Here is a 13,329-nt window from a genome sequence, read left to right as displayed (position 1 = left end):
GGTCGCCTGCAAAACTTTGCGGCCGAAACACGCATCTGAAGATGCCAAAACATCCACCCTGTAAAATTTGGTGAAAGTGTATACTGATGACCAGGTCCGTCTTACACACTTGAGAAACAGACGCTTGATGTCGGAAAGCCCAAGAAGCACTAACCGCCCTGGTAGAATGCGCCGTGACGGGAAAGGGGGGCACCTGCCCCCAAATGGCGTAAGCCTGGACAATAGTCTGTCTGATCCACCGAGAAATAGTGTCTGAAGAGACAGCCATACCCTTTTTCGGACCATCCACATTTACAAACAGGGAATCCGCCTTCCAAAAAGGAAGCCGTAGCCGACAGATACACACGGAGAGCCCGAACCACATCCAAGGAGTGCAAGGCGACCTCCTTGGGATGAGATGGTCGAGGACACAAGAAGGGAAGAACAATGTCCTTGTTTAGATGAAAGGCAGATACCACCTTGGGCAGAAACGTGGGGAGCGGCCGCAGCACCACCTTATCCTTGTGGAGAACCAAATAAGGAGATTTACACGACAAGGTCGCCAGCTCAGAAACTCGCTGAGCAGACGTAATAGCTACTAGAAAGACAGCCTTCTGAGAAAGCGTGAGTAAAATAATCTCCCTAATGTTCTCGAACAGCGGCTCTTGCAGTACCGAGAGCAACAGATTTAGATCCCACGGAGGCGGGCGTACTGGGGGAGCCACGTGCCGAACCCCTTGAACAAAAGCAGCACCAATGAGCGAGTAGCCAATGGCCATGAAAAAAGATAGCCAGAGCTGATATTGTCCCCTTAATAGTGCTTCACCGCTTGCCGACCGCCCATCGCAGTTTTACTGCGGCAGGTTGGCTCAGCTGCACAAAATCACGTAATATAACGTAATATAACGTAATGTCTCCCTGTGGCCACTAGGGGCGCGCGTGCTCGCCCCCGTTGCCGATGCGAGTGAGAACCGGGAGCTGTGCGTGTAAACACACAGCTCCAGGTTCTTTCAGGGGGAGAAATTACATTGTATGTTCATACAAAGTATGAACAGCGATCTGTCATTTCCCCTAGTCAGTCCCACCCCCCCTTCAGTTAGACACACTTTAGGGAACATAATTAACCCCTTGATCGCCCCTATTAACCCCTTCCCGGCCAGTGACATTTTTACAGTAATCAATGCATTTTTATAGAACTGATCGCTGTAAAAATGCCAATGGTGTCAAAAGTGTCCGCCATAAGGTCGCAGTACCGATAAAAATTGCAGATTGCCGCCATTACTTTTTTTTTTAGTTTAATTATTCTTTTTTTTCTTGAATACAAAACATCTGTTTGACTGACATACATCTTTATACATAAAATGCATACAAAAAATGTTCACTATACCAATTACCCCGCCACTCCAGCCCCCTTTCCCCCCATCATCTTATAAGTACCTCTCATACAAGCTTTATCTCTACTATTGTTTAAGCTTGTTCCTCATCTTGCTACAGGTAGTTTTATCCATTTTACCTATAAGGTAGTCAACACAAATAATAATAATAATAATAATAATATTGCCATAAAACTATCCCCTATTTTGTAGACGCTATAACTTTTGGCGCAAACCAATCAATAAACGCTTATTGCGATTTTTTTTTACCAAAAATATGTAGAAGAATATGTATCGGCCTAAACTGAGAGAAAAAGTGTTTCTTTTATATATTTTTGGGGATATTATAGAAAAAAGTAAAAAATATATATTTTTTCAAAATTGAAAAAATGGGAGAGTGGGTGGGGGGATAGTTGCTGAAGCTAGACCCAATATGACCCACTCAGTGTGTTGGGGGGGGGACTGTCTTGGTACTGATAAAATGCAACAATTTATTGCATTTTATTGCAATTTATTGCATTTTATCAGTACCAAGACAGTCCCCCCCCAACACACTGAGTGGGTCATATTGGGTCTAGCTTCAGCAACTATCCCCCCACCCACTCTCCCATTTTTTCTATTTGCAACTGGGATGAGGGTACACTTTTAATTTCATTATTACATTTTAAATGAGGCTATACTCACCCTTCTTCATTTTTTCAAAATTGTCGCTCTATTTGTGTTTTTAAAGAAAGCTCTCTTTGTGGGAAAAAAAAGGACGTCAATTTTGTTTGGGAGCAACATCGCACGACCGCGCAATTGTCAGTTAAAGCGACGCAGTACCAAATCGCAAAAAGTGGCCTGGTCTTTCACCAGCCAAAAGGTCTGGGGCTGAAGTGGTTAAAGCCAGCTTCTGATCAACCACACCCTGCAGGAACACAAGGATCTTAGATACCGAATAGAAACGCGGATGCCATCCCACAGCCTCGCACAAAGAGATGTAAGCCTACCAGGTGCGATGATAAATCTTCTGTGAAGAAGACTTGCGCGCATTCAGCATAGTAGGAATCACAGAAGGTGGCAACCCCGGTCTCTCAGCACCTGGCTTTCAATAGCCAGGCCGACAAAGCGAGAGACGGTAAAGCAGGGTGAAATATCGGTCCCCGAGACAGGAGGTCCTCCCGTACTGGCAATCGCCAGGGAGCGTCCTCCACCATCCGTACCACGTCGGCGTACCATAGATGCAGAGGCCAATCCAGAGCGACTAGAATAACCAGTATCCCCTCGACCTCTACCATGCACAGCAGATGAGGGCGGAGCTTGAGAGGAGGGAAGGCATAAATGAGCCGATATTGCCCCCACGGCCCCACCAGTGCGCGTCCGACGCATTCGCCAAGGGATCACTTGTTCTGGCCACAAATGTCTCCACCTTCTGATTGAGTCGGGAGGCCAGAAGATCCACATCCGGCGTGCCCCATTGCAGGCAAATCAAACGAAACACCTCCGGATGCAGCAACCATTCCCCCTGATCCAGCAACTGATGGCGGAGGTAGTCCGCCTGACAGTTTTCTATGCCTGGTCTTGATCACCGTCCACTGGAGAGGAAGAAACGACTTCCCAGACCATAGGGTACCCAGCCGAACTCCTGCATAGCCTGCATGGCAATCGCCACATCGTCCCTCAGCTCCAACGCTGACGCCGCTCGCAGGAGGAGATCGTCCAGGTAGCCCTCGACCATGATCCCCCGCTGTCTCAGCAACGCCAGAACCGGTGCTAGCACCTTGGTGAAGACCCAGGGAGCAGAGGCCAGGCCAAAGGGGAGTGCCACAAACTGATAATGTGCATCCCCGACCGCAAAGCGCAGGAAACGCTGGTGTCTGACACAGATGGGGACATGCAAGTACGCACCCTTGATGTCCAGGGAGGCCTGACGAAGTGCGGCCACCACAGAACGAACGGACTACATCCTGAACCTCCGTACCCTCACAAAACAATTGAGAGCCTTGAGATCCCGTATCGGCCAGACCCCCTCCTTCTTTGGAACCAAGAACAGATTGGAGTAGAACCCCTGTCCCAGTGCTGGGCCCAAAAAGCCCCCCCCCCCTTGGTGTCATGTGACTCGTTAGTGATACAGGGTCTGAGGTGTGAATGGGGAGCAGGTGTGTTAAATTTGGTGTTATCGCTCTCTCTCTCTCTTACTGGTCACTGGAAGTTCAGCATGGCACCTCATGGCAAACAACTCTCTGGGCCTACACTGTTATACAAGCTGTACACTCACTACTTTACATTGTAGCAAACTGTAATTTCTTCAGTGTTGTCACATGAAAAAAAAGGATTTTTGTACTCGCCGTAAAATCCATTTCTCTGAGTTCATAGACGGACACAGCCTTCATTGACCTTAGGGTTATGCTTCTTCCTACCAGGAGATTTAGGCAGAATTCTACAGCACTTAAGGTGTTAAAAACTTTCCTTCATGCCGCTCCTCCCAGGGGGGTGGCTCCCCCAGGCATAACCCACACCCTGCTCTAGCAGCCTCAGTTCGTAACAAGCAGTACAAACAAAGGAGGGGTGGGTGCTGTGTCCGTCTATGAACTCAGAGAAATGGATTTTACGGTGAGTACAAAAATCCTTTTTTCTCTTTCGTTCATAGACGGACACAGCCTTCATTGACCTTAGGGACGTCCCCAAGCAGTGTCAAAAAATTCGAGGGGTGGGAAAAATAACACAGCAAAAACAGGTTACACCCCAAACAAAAAACCGGAGTTACTCAACGGAGGAACTCCAACCTTAAAGGGTCACTAAAGGAATTTTTTTTTTTAGCTAAAATGCTTCCTTTACCTTAGTTCAGTACTGGTTTCATGTCCTCATTGTTAGTTTTTGCTTTGAAGTAGCTGTAATTCTGCTGTGATCTCCACACTTCCTGGTTGTCTGTTTCCTTATAACCATCATACTGGGAGCTTTCTCACGGTGGTCTAAGCTGTCATTACTGTGTGTCTAAAACTCCTCAGAACCAATCAGATTCATTTTAAAAACAAAACACTGCCCTGGATTTGTTGTTTTTGTTCTGTGAGTCTTCCCGACTCACCTCTCACCCGGAACTTCATGTATGTACCTTTAAAACCAAACGTGAAACTAGAGGCACATTATATGATAGATTAAATTCAATTTTTAATCATTTTTAAAAGGAATCAGTTAACTTTTATGTCTCTATACCCAATAAACAGTCATTTCAGCAAAAAAAAAAATGTCCTTTAGTGACCCTTTAAACTGCCGCCTGAAACACCTGCGGCCGAAGGAGGCATCAGAAGATGCACTCACATCCACCTTATAATACTTTGAAAAAGTGTGGACCGACGACCAGGTCGCAGCCTTACACACCTGTAACACAGAGGCTTGGTGTCGGAAAGCCCAAGAGGCCCTGATCGCCCTGTTCGAATGCGCCGTGACCCGAAAGGGGGGCCCCCGCCCCTTCAGGGCATAGGCCTGAAGCACAACCTGTCGGATCCACCTGGAAATGGTGGCCGACGAGACTGCCAGGCCCTTACTGGGACCGGACACAGACACGAACAGCGAGTACGACTTCCGGAACGGAGCTGTCGCTGACAAGTAAACTCGAAGGGCCCGAACCACATCCAGGGAATGTAAAATGGCCTCCTTCGGGTTCTTTGGCTGAGGACATAAGGATGGAAGAACAATGTCCTCATTAATGTGAAAAGCCGAAACGACCTTCGGAAGAAAAGAGGGCTGCGGGCGCAGCACCGCCTTATCCTGATGGATAACCAAGTAGGGGGCCTTGCAGGACAAGGCCGCCAGTTCAGACACTCGTCTGATAGAGGTAATAGCTACCAGAGTCAGCAAAGGGATCTCCCGAATGTTCCCAAAGGGAGCATGCTGAAGCGCCGAGAGGACCAAATTCAAGTCCCATGAGGGCAGTGGAGGGCGCACCGGAGGGGCCACATGGCGGACCCCCTGCACAAACGTGCGAATCAAGGAGTGCGCCGCCAAGGGACACTGAAAGTAAACAGCCAGAGCAGAAAGCTGACTCTTGATCGTGCTCAAGGCAAGAGTCTGGTCCACTCCCCGCTGCAGGAACAGCAGGATCCGGGACACCACGTAAGTACGGGGGTGCCAGTTCATCTCCCCACACACAGAGATGTAGGCCTTCCATGTATGAGGAAAAAATCCTACGTGAGGTAGACCTCCGTGCGCGCAGCACGGTAGAGACCACCGAGCCCAATAGGCCTCGGTCCTTAAGCCCCTGGCTCTCAACAGCCGCGCCGCTAAGGCCGGTGGCTGTGAAACAGGGTGGAAGATCGGACCCTGTATCAGAAGACCATTTTCCAGGGGAAGACGCTAGGGGGCATCTGCCACCAGACGCATTAGCACCAGAAGCGACGCGGCCACCCGGAGCAATCAGAACTGATAGAATCCCCACAGCTTCCACTCAGCGCAGCAGGAATAGAAAAAGAAGCTTCTGAGCAGGGAAGGTGTAAAGTAGGCGATAGTGACCCCAAGGAGCCACCAACGCGTCTGAAGCTTCCGCCCACGGGTCCTTAAACCCGGCCACGAACCGTGGCACCTACCGATAGAGACGGGACGCTAGAAGGTCCACGCCCAGAGTGCCCCGCTTTCGGCACAGAACCCCGAAACACCTGCAGGTGGAGAGACCACTCTCCTTGGCCCCATGCAGTGCGACTTAGGTAGTCGGCTAGCCAATTCCGTATTCCCGGAATGTACCCGGCCGATAGAGCCGGAACGGACCCTTTGGCCCACCGAAGGATGTGCGCGACCCCCGTCGCTGCAACAGAACTCTATGTGCCTCCCTGATGATCAACCTACGCCAAGGCCGTGGCGTCATCGGACAGGATCCTGACCCGTCGGCCCTGTAGATCCAGGGACCACCTGGCAAGGCAAAGCTTGATTGCTCGGAGCTCCAGAACGTTGATCAGTAAGCAGGACTCCATCTGAGTCCAGTGCCCCTGGGCTGACTGGGTGCCCCCAAGCACCCCTCCCCAACCGGAGAGGCTGGCATCCGTCATGACCACTGTCCAGTGGCCAGCAGAAAAATGACTTTTCGGCCCGAAGCACCGGAAACGCCAGCCACCACACCAGGGGAGACATGATCAGATGACTCAATTGAATCTGGTAATCCAGAGATGACGAAAGCTAGTCCCATCGTGACAGCAGTTCCCTCCGTAGAACCCTGGCGTGGAATTGGGCATACGGAACCGCCTCGAAAGAGGCTACCAACTGACCCAGAACCTTCCTGCAGAATCGCAGAGATGACCGCTTCTGGGTCGGCAACTGCTGCACAGCAGACAGCAGAGTCTGAAGTTTTTCCGTTAAGAGAAAAACACTGCCGCCCCGGGGGAATCCAGGACTAGTCCCAGGTATTCCAGTCCCTGAGACGGAATCAACCCTGATTTCAGGATAATCCAGAAACCAGCCGAACACTCGGAGAGCCTGACACGTGATAGACACAGCTCCACCAATGCAGAGCTCGAAGAAGCTCATAGGAGAATGTCGTCCAGACATCCCATGATAACAAACCCCCGCCGTCACAGGGCCAGTATCGGGACGAGTACCTTGGCGAAAACCCGCTGAATGGGAAGGACACCAATTGAAAATGGTCCCCCCCGACCGCAAAGCACAGAATCACTGGTGCTTTGAGGATATGCGAACATGCAGGTACACGTTCATGACATCCAAGGATGCCAGAAAATCCCCCTGATGGAGTGCCGCTATTACCAAGCGAATCGACACCACCTCAAAGTTTGTGACAAAACAAACAAGGGACTTGAGGCCCAGGATTGACCGGGCCCCATCCTCCGTGGGGACACAAACAGAATGGAGTAAAAACCCAGAGACCGTTCCAACGAGGGAACTGGCACAATCACTCCCCTGACCAGAAGATCCTGGGCTGCCCCTGACAGAGCCAACCGACAAACCGGAGAAAACCAGAGGCCGGCGGGAAAAAACCTGTTTGGCAGACAAGAGAGAAACTCAATCTTGTACCCCAAGGAAAACACTTTGCAATGCGAAGCCAGTCTCCCACCCGAGACACGGGCGGGAGCAGACCTTCAGGCGGAAGCAGGTATGTCCGCAGACTTGTTAGGCATGCGGTATCAGGTGCGCTGCTACCCCGCAGCCGGGATTCAAACACCATGTAGACCTACCTCCACCGCACAGGGCGGGCGAAAAAACGCTTGGAGGTAGGCAAGGAGGGTCCTTGCACAGGGTGAGGTCCCAGCCCTTCCCAGACTGTGGGAACAGCATGCGCTTACCACCCGTGGCATCCTCAATGATGCCATTCAGGGAAGTCCCAAAAGGACCGTTCCCCTTTAAAGGCCATCACCAAGGCCTCCCTAGAGGACTAGTCCGCAGACCAGCGCCTCAGACGGATGCCCCGGAACGTATCCATGGCCGCCTCGCAGAGAAAATTCTGACCCTGAACTATCGTTCAGCCAGGTCCCAAGAGGACTCGGAAGCCCCTTCTTCCAGCTCCTGCAGCAGGAGCTTCGCCCTTCCAGTCTGACCAGGGCCCCGGCCAGAGCCGGCCTCACCGCCCAAACCACCACGGTGAATAGGGAGCGGGCTACGGCCTCCACTCTCCTATCGGCGGGATCCTGAAATGCAGGAGCCCCTTCCACAGGCAATGTGGCGGCCTTGCGCAGTCTGGACACAGGGGGTCCACTGGCGGAGGAGAGACCTATATTTTAAATCCCCCTCAAGGGGGTAACGGGTTGCAAAGTTTTTTGACAAACTTTTTGTGGTGCATCCCATTCCTTGTATAACATATTGTCCAAATAAGGAACACAAGGAACCCTTCAGCAGTGCGTGGCGGTCTGCGGATCCAAAAAGGTACTGACACGGTGGTGTCTCCACCACAAACTAAATTTTTAGAGTCTCACGCACCACAGAAAAAAACAAGAGCTCCAACAAATTTTGCTGACACTGCAGCAGACATCCTCACTATCCATGTGGGTCAAGTCCACAGCCTCTGACAAACCAGAACCAGATTCCATGTCAGAGACATCCCCAGAAGCAGGCTCCAGGAGGGGGTGCTTTATTACCCCCCATCCGGGCACTAGCTGCTGCAAACCTGGCAAGAAAACCCAGGATAGCCACATAAACAGATGTGGCAGGGGAAGGGACGCTAAGGGTTAACTCAGGCCTAGTGGAGAGGGAGACCTGGCTCAGGTTTCACAGTGCCAGCGCTGAGACACCCTCCCTGCAAGGCAGGACAAAAAAATCCCCACTGGTCACTTCCCTGCAGCTAAAGGAGAACATGGGGGTCTCTGGTACTCACCACCCCACCCGTTGCAGCATGGTCCGAGAAGGACAGGGTGTGCTGAGAGCCGTGCAGCAATGTGTTTGCTCTCCGAGACACATCGGAGGTGATTGCAGCACCAACAGCCGCCACACGAGGCAGACGAAAACATGAAGATGGTCGCCGAATGCTGAAAAAAAAAAAACAGCATAGGACTACAAGAAAATGGCCGCCGGGCTATATAAGGCTAGGCTCCGGCAAAATGGCCGCCAATGGCGCAGATTTAAAAAGACAGTGACTTTTTTTTTCAGCAACTGTCACACAGAAACACCTCACAGCACACTGCAGAGGCCCAGAAGTGAACACCACAGACCCCTGCAGTGACACACACAGCCCCTGCTACACCCGGGTCCAGTGAACATGAGCCCCAGAAAAAAAAAACCCTCACAGCCGTCACCCAAAAAGGGAAGGAGGGAGAGGAATAAGGGAGAGAGGAAAGCAGGGAAACATTCCAGCCAGACCACTTACCTGAGTAAGGGGCCACTACTTACCTGTCCTGCGACTACCCGGCTGGAGGTATCCCAGACAGAACCAACGTCTGCGAACGGCATGGCTGTCGGCCAGACACACTGTGACAAGGCCATAAAAGACCGGTCATATGTGTGCCCTAGAACCGAAGTTCCCCGGCCGCCCCTGGAGCAACGGGGCCTGTCGTGGACGTCCCAAAGCGGAGCTGAGGGCCGGCACACGCTCGAAGGCCGAACATGGGGGGACTACAAGGGTCGAGGACCCAGCCTGTCACCCAGTCGGCTGTTGATAGAAGAATCGCAGGATTCAAAAATGCAGGAACAAAATAATAAAAAGTGAGAAAAATCGCAAGAAAAAACTCCAGAGTCCAGGAACTCCAGAGAGAGCCTGACCTCCTGTCGTTAGGCAGAAAACAAACAGGCTGCTAGAGCAGGGTGTGGGTTATGCCTGGGGGAGCCATGCCCCCTGGGAGGAGCGGCATGAAGGAAAGTTTTTAACACCTTAAGTGCTGTAGAATTCTGCCTAAATCTCCTGGTAGGAAGAAGCATAACCCTAAGGTCAATGAAGGCTGTGTCCGTCTATGAACGAAAGAGAAATATATAATATACTGCGTTAAAACTTTAGCCAGTTCCCTACCCCCGCATGTACATATACGTCCACAATATGGCACGTACAGGCACATGGGCGTACATGTAGGGCCTCGCCTATTAGCGGGTGGGGGGTCCGATCGGGACCCCCCCCGCTACATGCGGAGGTCGGGTCCGCTCGGGGAGCGATCCGGGACCACGGCGCGGCTATTTGTTTATAGCCGCTCCGTCGCGATCGCTCCCCGGAGCTGAAGAACGGGGAGAGCCGTGTGTAAACACGGCTTCCCCGTGCTTCACTGTGTCGGCGCATCGATCGCGTCATTCCCTTTATAGGGAAGACACGATCGATGACGTCATTCCTACAGCCACACCCCCCTACAGTTGTAAACACATACTAGGTGCACCCTAACTCCTACAGCGCCACCTGTGGTTAACTCCCAAACTGCAACTGTCATTTTCACAATAAAGAATGCAATTTAAATGCATTTTTTGCTGTGAAAATGACAATGGTCCCAAAAATGTGTCAAAATTGTCCGAAGTGTCCGCCATAATGTCGCAGTCACGAAAAAAATCGCTGATCGCCGTCATTGGTAGTAAAAAAAAAAAAAAAATTATAAAAATGCAATAAAACTATCCCCTATTTTGTAAACGCTATAAATTTTGCGCAAACCAATCGATAAACGCTTATTGCGATTTTTTTTACTAAAAATAGGTAGAAGAATACGTATCGGCCTAAACTGAGGAAAAAAAATGTTTTTATATATGTTTTTGGGGGATATTTATTACAGCAAAAAGTAAAAAATATTGAATTTTTTTCAAAATTGTCGCTCTATTTTTGTTTATAGCGCAAAAACTAAAAACCGCAGAGGTGATCAAATACCACCAAAAGAAAGCTCTATTTGTGGGGAAAAAAGGACGCCAATTTTGTTTGGGAGCCACGTCGCACGACCGCGCAATTGTCTGTTAAAGCGACGCAGTCCCGAACTGTAAAAACACCTTGGGTCTTTAGGCTGCATATTGGTCCGGGGCTTAACTCGAAATCTCATATGACAGCTTGGGAAACAGATTTTTAATTCCACTGGGACCTGGGAGCCTGGCACAGAGGATGCTCAAAGTCATTTAAATGTATTCTAAACAAATATCCAACGGAAGCCACTATCAAGGTGTTAACCAGGTGGTATCTTACTCCCACTAAATTAGCTGCCATATAGCTTTCTTCAGATCCCTCTTGCTTTAGAGGTTGCCAACTTTTAGGATCAATGGCCCACATCTGGTGGGAATGTCTGAGGATTCATCCCTTTTGAAAAAAAGTTTTTAACTTGATCTTCAGGGTGACAGGTTCCCAGGTCCCCGTGTGTTGCTCTTCTAAACGCTCATATACCTCATATATCCAAGATTTCCCAAATCCTTATTCATTTTATCCTCGTAGGAGCCAAAATAACTTTAGCCAAGGCATGGAAAAAAAAAAACTTCCTTTCTGATGTCATGTCAAGGTGTCTTGGATAATAACTCAAGAAAAACTAGCCAGTATACTGAATAACACAACCCCGAAATTCGAAAAAAAATAGGAACCATGAGCTAATTATATTGGAATATCACTCAATTAAGTCGTTTTACTGCTATCCCATGACCCAACAATATTAAGCTAGGCATGTACCCTTCTGCTCTTTTCTATCTCTCTCTCTTTCTATTTTTTCTCTACCTCTTTTTTTTTTTTATGACAAGTCTCCCGGAGATATTTTTAAGGAATTTATTTATAGGCTACTCTTTTATTATTAAACGGATATGCGATAGTTTAGGAAAGTTATAATTCAGTTATATTAGATATATCTTTTGAAAAGAGAGGCTATGTAGGCTACAATATGAGTCCATGTGGGGGGGCTAGAGGTCCTCTCTTGGGCACAGCATGATCCCTATAGGGGTACCACGGAGAGATATGGATACCCATTCCTCAAGTGCACAGTATTTAGAGGCCTCCTTGTCGTAGACTAGCCTCACAATTAATTTTTAGGCTACTATATTCTATCATCCTTATAATCTTTGTGATACTCTTTTTTACCGCTTATATGGTATTAATTATCCTTCTTTCTTTATTATTCTCCAGGACGAACCTTTAATATACTGAAATTTTTTATGATTTATTGTCTCTATATTTTTTTTGAAAAATAAAATATTTTGAAAAAAAAAAAAAAAAAAGCGATACGTAAACTGTTGGCGCTGTATAAATCGTTTATAATAATAATATAATAAATAATTTACAAAAATGTGAGGGGTGTACTCACTTTTGTGAGATAGTGTACTTTAGTTTGAGTGATCTGGGCACAGGTTCACCTTAAAAGGGGATGTAAAGGTTCGTTTTTTTATTTTCTAAATAGGTTACTTTAAGCTAGTGCATTGTTGGTTAACTTACCTTTTCCTTCGATTTCCCTTTTAAATGTTTTTTTTCTTTGTTTTCTTTGTCTGAATTTATCACTTCCTGTTCCTCCTTAGTAGGGTGTTCAGTAAGCTGTTCTAAATGACTTTCCACCGCTCAGATGATGGTGGAAAGCTTACTGAGGAGAAACAGGAAGTGAGAAATTCAAACAAAGAAAAAAACATTTAGAAGTGAAATCGAAGAAATTTTTTTTTAATACGTTACCAAAATTAAATAATCCACAACACTGTTCCACTACACATGGTGTGAACAAGCCCTAAATCTTTAATAGCTGGCTGTAAAAGTTCAAAAAAGTACATCGCTTTTAGGCACATACTACAAATAAATACAATTTGAAGTGGAACTTCACTCTCTCAATCAACATTAGCCATTTTTAATCCTTATGCCACTAGCATTAGTAAATAGATAGAGAAGTATATATTTACTCACTTTTAGACAAATATGTGTTTATTGAATTTCAAAATATAAACTAAATAGAAAAAGATATGAAGTTACAACCACATCGCCATTACATGTACAGCTGAGATGGAGATACCATACAGATCTGCTTAGTAACGTCAAAGCAGCAAAAATAGAAATGCATGGTACAAACTCAGGTAGGTGGGAGGGTACGAACAAACTGAGGAGCTCCATAGCAGCAAATTAAAATGATACTAGCTAAGCTGGGCAAATTGGCCTAACCGAAAAAGAGTAGTATGAAAGGAGGAAGAAGAGAGGGGGGAGAAAAGGGGAAAAACAATAGAGGAAGAGGACCAGAGGAGGCAGTGGGTCTCGCACTTGGTTGGGGTTCAGATTGGTTGCAGATGGTACTGGTGTATAAGGATAATAATATGATCTTTACAGGGTCATACATCTCAGTGTAAAACACATCTATAGTCGAGCGTTATATACAAAACACATAATTGTAGAAGTGCCAAGTATATACATTATATACGAGTATATACTGTAAGTGTGGTTGTACAATATAGAAATAATATACAAATTAAAATGGCGATTATGGATTTGTTTGAGAGTACTATTATGCAAGGGCTTAGCTCGAATATTATGAGAAAAACATCTTCGTGTAGGTATTATAAGGAAAACATACCGAAGAGTGCAGACAGGCATGGAAGTCTCACTCGGAAGTCTCGCTCATGGAAGTCTCGCTCAGCAGTTGCAGCTGGGCCCGTGTGAACTTTC

General features: G+C 47.9%; 1 protein-coding gene across 1 annotated transcript in view; it reads right to left on the bottom strand.

Moving 5' to 3' along the window:
• COG2 (component of oligomeric golgi complex 2) overlaps positions 1-13,329 on the bottom strand; it is a 240,942-nt gene that overhangs the window by 147,547 nt on the left and 80,066 nt on the right.

This window comes from Rana temporaria, chromosome 4 (assembly GCF_905171775.1).
Source record: "Rana temporaria chromosome 4, aRanTem1.1, whole genome shotgun sequence".
In the NCBI taxonomy this organism is placed as follows: domain Eukaryota; kingdom Metazoa; phylum Chordata; class Amphibia; order Anura; family Ranidae; genus Rana; species Rana temporaria.
This window is presented reverse-complemented; position numbering and strand designations above follow the sequence as displayed.